This window comes from Salvelinus sp. IW2-2015, unplaced genomic scaffold (assembly GCF_002910315.2).
Source record: "Salvelinus sp. IW2-2015 unplaced genomic scaffold, ASM291031v2 Un_scaffold4429, whole genome shotgun sequence".
NCBI lineage: Eukaryota > Metazoa > Chordata > Actinopteri > Salmoniformes > Salmonidae > Salvelinus > Salvelinus sp. IW2-2015.
Window position 1 is genome coordinate 11,209 of NW_019945699.1, and position 6,952 is coordinate 18,160.

Consider the following 6,952-nt stretch of genomic DNA (forward strand, 5'->3'; position numbering starts at 1 on the left):
AGGTCATAAGTTGGATGTTTGGTGTGTTGTAATAAGGTTGGATGGTTGTGTGTGTGTGTTGATAAGGTTGGATGGTTGTGTGGTTTGTCATAAGTTGGATGGTTGGTGTGTTGTGTTGTCATAAGGTTGAGATGGTGTGGTGTGTGTTTGCAATAGGTTGGAATGGTGTGTGTGTTTGTCATAAGTGGGATGGTTGGGGTGGGTTTGTCATAGAGGTGGATGGATGGTGTGTGTGTGATAAGGTTGGGAGGGTGTGTGTTTGTCATAAGGTTGGATGGTTGGTGGTGTGTTTGTCATAAGTTGGAATGGTTGTGTGTGTGTGTGTCATAAGGTTGGATGGTTGTGTGTTTGTTCATAAGGTTGGATGGTTGGTGTGTGTTTGTCAATAGGTTGGATGGGATTGGTGGTGTTTGCATAAGGTTGGATGGTTGGTGTTGTGTTGTCATAAAGGTTGGATGGTTGGTGATGTGTTTGTGCATTAAGGGTTGAGATGGTTGGTGGTTGGTTTGTTCATAAGGTTGGATGGTTGTGTGTGTTTGTCATAAGTTGGATGGTTGGTGTGTGTTGTCATAAGGTTGGATGGTGTGTGTGTTTGCCATAAGGTTGGATGGTTGGTGTTTGTTTGTCATAAGGTTGGATGGTTGGTGTGTTTGGCATAAGGTTGATGGTTGGTGTGTTTGTCATAAGGTTGGATGGTTGTGTGTGTTTGCATAAGGTTGGATGGTTGGTGTTTGTTTGTCATAAGTTGATGGTTGGTGTGTTGTTGTCATAAGGTGGATGGTTGGTGTGTGTTTGTAATAAGGTTGGATGGTTTGTGTGTGTTGTATAAGGTTGGATGGTTGGTGTGTGTTTGTCATAAGGTGGATGGTTGGTGTGTGTTTGTCATAAGGTTGGATGGTTGGTGTGTGTTTGTCATAAGGTTGGATGGTTGGGTGTGTTTGTCATAAGGTTGGATGGTTGGTGTGTGTTTGTCATAAGGTTGGATGGTTGGTGTGTTTGTCATAAGGTTGGATGGTTGGGTTGTTTGCATAAGTTGGATGGTGGGTGTGTGTTTGTCATAAGGTTGGATGGTGGGTGTGTTGTCATAAGGTTGGATGGTTGGTGTTGTTGTCATAAGGTTGGATGGTTGGTGGTTTGTCATAAGGTGGATGGTTGGTGTGTTTGTCATAAGGTTGGATGGTTGGTGTGGTTTGTATAGGTTGGATGGTTGGTGTGTGTTTGTCATAAGGTTGGATGTTGGTTGTGTGGTCATAAGTTGGATGGTTGGTGGTGTTTGTCATAAGGTGGATGGTTGGTGTGTTTGTCATAAGGTTGGATGGTTGGTGTGTTTGTCATAAGGTTGGATGTTGGTGTGTGTTTGTCATATGGTTGGTGTGTTTGTGTCATAAGGTTGGATGGTTGGTGTGTGTTGTCATAAGGTTGGATGGTTGGTGTGTGTTTGTCATAAGGTTGGATGGTTGGTGTGTTGCATAAGGTTGATGTTGTGTGTGTTTGTCATAAGGTTGGATGGTTGGTGGGTTGTCATAAGGATGGATTGGGGTGTGTTTGTATAAGGTTGGATGGTTGGTGTGTGTTTGTTGAATAAGGTTGGATGGTTGGTGTGTGTTTGTCATAAGGTGGATGGTTGGTGTGTGTTTGTCATAAGGTTGGATGGTTGGTGTGTGTTTGCATAAGGTTGGATGTGTGTTGTGTTTGTCATAAGGGTGGATGGTTGGTGTGTGTGTCATAAGGTTGGATGGTTGGTTGTTTGTCATAAGGTTGGATGGGTGGTGTGGGTGGCATAAGGTTGGATGGTTGGTGTTTGTCATAAGGTTGGATGGTTGGTGTGTGTTGTCATAAGGATGGATGGTTGGTGTGTGTTTGTCATAAGGTTGATGGTTGGTGTGGTGTTTGTCATAAGGTTGGAATGGTTGGTGTGGTTTGTCATAAGTTGGATGTTGGTGTGTTTGTCATAAGGTTTGGATGGTGGTGTGTTTGTCATAGGTTGATGGTTGGGGGTGGTTTGTCATAAGGTTGGATGGTTGGTGTTGTTTGTCATAAGGTGGGATGGTTGGTGTGTGTTTGTCATAAGGTTGGATGGTTGGTGTGTTTGTCATAAGGTTTGATGGTGTGTGTTTGGCATAAGGTTGGATGGTAGGTGTGTGTTTGTCATAAGGTTGGATGGTTGGTGTGTTGTCATAAGGTGGATGGTTGTGGTGTGTTTTTAATAAGGTTGGATGGTTGGTTGTGTAATAGTGGTTGTGTGTGTGTTTGTAATATGGTTGATGGGGTGTGTGTTTGTAATAAGGTTGGATGGTTGGTGTGTTTGTCATAAGAGTTGGATGGTGGGTGTGTTGGCCATAAGTTGGATGGTTGGTGTGTGTTTGTCATAAGGTTAGATGTGGTTGTGTGTTTGTCATAAGTTGGGTGGTTGGTGTGGGTTTGTCATAAGGGAGATGGTTGGTGTGGTTTGTCATAAGGTTGGATGTTGGGGATCTCTACTCTGACTCAGTTATATTGCCTCTAGCTGGCTTGGTCATGCTAGTAACAATCTAACAGTGAAAACAGACACGTCATCAGTTCAGAGAGATGATGTTCCTAACCAGAGTTAAAACATTCAGGTTTTCTACAGGTCATCAGTTCAGATGTTTCCTAACCTTGTTTCTTATCTGTCCATCTTTACAGAACCCAAGTGTTCTTCCTTTCACAACCCGCTTTTCTCCTGGATTTGCATGTCTCTTTCCAACCCCTCTCCCCCCCTCTTCCAGAGCCTACATGCATAGAACAAAAAGGTGCTATCTAGAGCTAAAATAGTTATTTGGCGTTCTCCAGGAGAAGAGGGAGGAGGAAACCCTTTAAAGAACCCTTTTTGTTTCTAGGTTATAACCCTTTTGGTTCCAGGTTGAACCCTTTCCACAGAGGGTTCTACATGGACAGCCAGAGAAACCCTTTTTGGTTCCAGGTAGAACCCTTTTTGGTTCCATGCAGAACCCTTTCCACAGAGGGTTCTACATGGACAGCCAAAGAACCCTTTTGGAACCCTTTTTTCTAAGAGTGTACATACCATAGTGTCCTTCCTCCACCATTCCTGAATCCAACCTGGTGTTTAAAAACCCCTCTCTCTCTCGCTGCTCCCTCCCTCTCTCTCTCCCCTCTACCCTCTCTCTCCTCCCTCCTCCCTCCCCCTCCTCTCGCTCATCTCCCTCTCTCCCCCTCCTCTCTCCCTCCCTCCTCTCTCTAACTCCCTCCCTCTCCTCTCCCTTCTCTCCCCTCCAGCCCTCGCTCTCCCACTCTCTCTCCCTCCCTCCCTCCCTCTCTCTCCCCTCTCTCTCCCTCCCTCCCTCCCTCTCTCTCCCCATCTCTCTCCCTCCCCCCTCCCTCCCTTCCCTCTCTCTCTCTAAACTCCCTCCCCTCTCTCTCTCCCTCTCTCTCCCTTTTTCTCTCTCTACCTCCCTCTCTCTCTCTCTCTCTCTCTCTTTCTCCTCTCTCTCCCTATCTCTCACTCTCTCTCTCTCTCTCTCTCCCTATCTCTCACTCTCTCTCGCCTATCTCTCACTCTCTCTCTCTCTCTACCTCCTCATTCTCTCACTCTCTCTCCCTATTCTCTCACTCTCTCTCTCTACCTCCCTCCCCTCTCTCTCTCTCTCTCTCCTCTCCCCCCTCCAGATCCCTATGCCATAGTTTCGTTCCTCCACCAGAGCCCAGAAGACGGTGACGGTGCGTAACACGTTGAACCCCACCTGGGACCAGACACTCATCTTCTACGAGGTGGAGTTGTGGAGACGCCGATGTGACAGAGAGAAACCCTCCTAACATCGTGGTGGAGCTGTACGATCAGGATACATATGTGAGTCAATATTCATGAATTGACCAATTTATCATTCAAGCGAGCAAGTAAGCAGGCAGACAAGCAAACAGGAGGAATAAGTAGTCAGGCAAGCAACAGGTAGGTAAATAGTCCAGGCAAGCAACAGGCAGATAATGTCAGGAGGCAAGCAACCGGCAGATAAGTAGTCAGGCAAGCAAACATGCAGATAAGTAGTCAGGCAAGCAAACAGGCAGATAAAGTAGTCAGGCAAGCAAACAGGCAGATAAGTAGGCAGGCAAGCAAACAGACAGGTAAGTAGTCAGGCAAGCAAACAGACAGGTAAGTAGTCAGGCAAGGCAAACAGGCAGATAAGTAGTCAGGCAAGCAAACAGGCAGATAAGTAGGCAGGCAAGCAAACAGACAGGGAAGTAGTCAGGCAAGCAAGACAGGCAGATAAGTATTCAGGCAAGCAACAGGCAGATAAAGTATCAGGCAAGCAAACATGCAGATAAATAGACAGGCAAGCAAACATGCAGATAAGTAGGCAGGCAAGAAAACAGCAGGTACAGTAAGTCAGGCAAGCAAACAGGCAAGCAAACATGCAGAAAGTAGGCAGGCAAGCAAACATGCAAGATAAGTAGGCAGGCAAGAAAACAGGCAGTACGTAGTCAGGCAAGCAACAGAAGCAACAAACAGGCAGATAAGTAGGCAGGCAAGCAACAGGCAGATACGTAGGCAGGCAAGCAAACAGGCAGATAAGTAGGCAGCAAGAAAACAGGCAGGTCGTAGTCAGGCAAGCAAACAGGAAAGCAAGCAAACATGCAGATAAGTAGGCAGGTAAGCAAACAAACATGCAGATAAGTAGGCAGGCAAGCAAACAGGCAGATACGTAGGCAGGCAAGCAAGCAACATGCAGATAAGTAGGCAGGCAAGCAAACAGGCAGGTAAATAGGCAGGCAAACAAACAGGCAGGTAAGTAGGCAGGCAAGCAAACATAGCAGATAAGTAGGGCAGGCAAGAAAACAGGCAGGTAAGTAGTCAGGCAAGCAAACAGGCAAATAAGTGAGGCAGGCAAGCAACAGACAGGTAAGTAGTCAGCAAGCAAACAGGCAGATAAGGATTCAGGCAAGCAAACAGGCAGATAAGTAGTCAGGCAGAGCAAACATGCAGATAAATAGACAGGCAAGCAAACATGCAGTAAGTAGGCAGGCAAGAAAACAGGCAGGTAAGTAGTCAGGCAAGCAAACAGGCAAGCAAACATGCAGATAAGTAGGCAGGCAAGCAAACATGCAGATAAGTAGGCAGGCAAGAAAACAGGCAGGTACGTAGTCAGCAGGCAAACAGGCAAGCAAGCAAACAGGCAGATAAGTAGGCAGGCAAGCAAACAGGCAGATACGTAGGCAGGCAAGCAAACAGGCAGATAATAGCAGGTAAGAAGTAAAACGAGAACAGCAAGAAAGCAAAGAAACAGGCAGGTACGTAGTCAGGCAAGCAAAACAGGGCAAGCAAGCAAACATGCAGATAAGTAGGCAGGCAAGCAAAACAGGCAGTAAATAGGCAGGCAAGCAAACAGGCAGGTAAGTAGTCAGGCAAGCAAACATGCAGATAAAGTAGGCAAGCAAGAAAACAGGCAGGTAAGTGAGTCAGGCAAGCAAACAGGCAAGCAAACATGCAGATAAGTAGTCAGGCAAAGCAAACATGCAGATAAGTAGGCAGGCAAGCAAACAGGCAGGTAATAGGCAGGCAAGCAAACAGGCAGGTAAGTAGGCAGGCAAGCAAACAGGCAGATACGTAGGCAGGCAAGCAAACAAGCAAGCAAGCAAACAGGCAGATAAGTAGGCAGGCAAGCAAAACAAGGCAGATACGTAGGCAGGCAAGCAAACAGGCAAGCAAGCAAACAGGCAGATAAGTAGTCAGGCAACGCAAACAGGCAGGTAAGTAGACAGGCACGCAAGTAGTAAGGTAAATAGGCAGGCAAGCAAACAGGCAGTTAAGTAGGGAGGCAAGCAAACATGCAGATAAGTAGGCAGGCAAGCAAACATGCAGATAAGTAGGCAGGCAAGCAAACAGGCAGATACGTAGGCAGGCAAGCAAACAGGCAGGCAAGCAAACAGGTAGGTAAGTAGGCAGGCAAGCAACCAGGTAGGTAAGTAGGCAGGCAAGCAAACAGGCAAGCAAGCTAACAGGCAGATAAGTAGGAAGGCAAACATGCAGATAAGTAGGCAGGCACGCAAGAAGGCAGGTAAGTAGGCAGGCAAGCTAACAGGCTAAAAAGCAGGCAGGCAAGTAGATAATCAATCTGATATCTGATTACATCATGCCTGGGTCTTCCTGTGTGTAACTGTCTTGTCATTCCCCTCCCATCCCATAGGGGGCAGATGAGTTCATGGGTCGCTGTGTGTGTCAGCCCTCCACGACCCCCTCCCCTCGTCTGGCCTGGTATCCAATCAGGAGGGGAGACAGGAGCGCAGGAGAACTGCTGGCTGCCTTCGAACTCATACGGCGAGAGAAGGTGTGTATCTGTGTGTGTGTCTGTTCTCTGTGTGTATCTGTGTGTGTTCTCTGTGTATGTTCTCTGTGTGTATCTGTGTGTGTTCTCTGTGTGTGTTCTCTGTGTGTATCTGTGTGTGTTCTCTGTGTCTCTCTGTCTCTGTGTGTGTCTGTGGTGTCTCTGTGTGTGTTCTGTTTGTGTGTGTGTGTGTGTGTGTCTGTATCTGTGTGTGTCTCTGTCTGTATCTGTGTGTATCTGTCTGTGTATCTCTGTCATGGTCCTAGCAATGTAGGAAATACGTGTGTGTCTGATTCCTGAGTCAGAGAGACAGCTGGAGCCTGGATACTATCAGCCATGCGCTGTGTGTGTGTGTGTGTGTACGTGTGTGTGTGTGTGTGTATGTGTGTACGTGCGTGCGTATGCGTGTGGAGGCGGCTGAGTCCCGTAGGGCTAATATTCTGCTTTTTGATGAGCAGAGCTCTTTTCCCGGAGGATGAGGGGGTATTTCAATATGACCACATTTCTGTTCTTTCTCTTTTTCATTATGTTTCTCTCTTTATCTTTATTTATCACTCTCTCTCTCCTCCCTCTGTCATCCCTCCCTCTCTCTCTCCTCCCTCTGTCATCTCTCCCTCTCTCTCTCTCCTCCCTCCCTCTCTCTCTCTCCTCCCTCT

At 47.1% G+C, this 6,952-nt stretch overlaps 1 long non-coding RNA gene across 1 annotated transcript in view; it reads left to right on the forward strand.

The window, feature by feature from the left end:
* Positions 1 to 6,952, forward strand: part of LOC112077277 (uncharacterized) — an 18,895-nt gene that overhangs the window by 8,423 nt on the left and 3,520 nt on the right. Inside the window, exons 2-3 of the long non-coding RNA XR_002895387.2 lie at positions 3,646 to 3,826; positions 6,159 to 6,299. This is a non-coding gene — a long non-coding RNA (uncharacterized lncRNA). The remainder of the gene's footprint in view (positions 1 to 3,645; positions 3,827 to 6,158; positions 6,300 to 6,952) is intronic.